A 702-nucleotide genomic window follows, 5' to 3' on the forward strand; every position below is an offset into this window, starting at 1 on the left:
TTTTTTTTTTTTGAGACAGGATCTCACTATGTAGTTGAGACTGAGCTGAACTCACTTTGTAGCCCAGGCTGGTCTCCAACTCACAGTGATCCTCCTGCCTCTGCCTCCTGAGTCCTGGCATTACTGGCGTGTGCCACCACGGCCGGCTCAAACATCTATCAATTCTTTGTGGGTAGCATTGAAACTCTTTTCTATTAGCCATTTCAAAATACATAATTAATTGTTGTTAACCATAGTTACCCTAGAATATTAGAAGTTATTCCTCCTATCCTGCTGCTCCCTATACCATTAACCATATTCTACATCTCTCCATCACTCCTACAGCCTGCTCCCTTGGTCTTTGAATGTTCTTACATTTTTGTGCCAAAGATGGAACTCAGAACCCTGAGCTTCCTTTTGCACTTTCCTTGGTCCAATTCTACCTAGGCTGCCCGTATTAAAGTGTTCATTCTATATGAGTGCTGTGATTGTTGGTCCCCAGTTTGTCAGGTTTTGTTTTGTTTTTTGTCCCAAGTTTAGACTGCTGGGTTGATTTCACAAGGGGCTCAGATACCAGGTGTGCTGGCGCACATCTATAATCGTAGCACTCAGGAAGTTCAGGCAGGAAAATCTCTGTGAGGCTGAGACCAGTTTGAACTGCACAGCAGGATCCTGACTCTTAAAAACATGACAAAAGTTTGAGGAGTGTCTCGGATTGAACAT

General features: G+C 43.4%; 1 protein-coding gene and 1 pseudogene across 1 annotated transcript in view; one reads left to right on the forward strand and one right to left on the reverse strand.

The window, feature by feature from the left end:
* The window catches only part of LOC104849962, a 21,345-nt pseudogene that overhangs the window by 13,355 nt on the left and 7,288 nt on the right, over positions 1 to 702 (forward strand).
* LOC117285841 overlaps positions 1 to 702 on the reverse strand; it is a 14,617-nt gene that overhangs the window by 10,854 nt on the left and 3,061 nt on the right. The gene's annotated exons all lie outside the window — the stretch shown is intronic.

This window comes from Fukomys damarensis, unplaced genomic scaffold, assembly GCF_012274545.1.
Source record: "Fukomys damarensis isolate Sample0158 unplaced genomic scaffold, DMR_v1.0_HiC HiC_scaffold_13, whole genome shotgun sequence".
In the NCBI taxonomy this organism is placed as follows: Eukaryota; Metazoa; Chordata; class Mammalia; order Rodentia; family Bathyergidae; genus Fukomys; species Fukomys damarensis.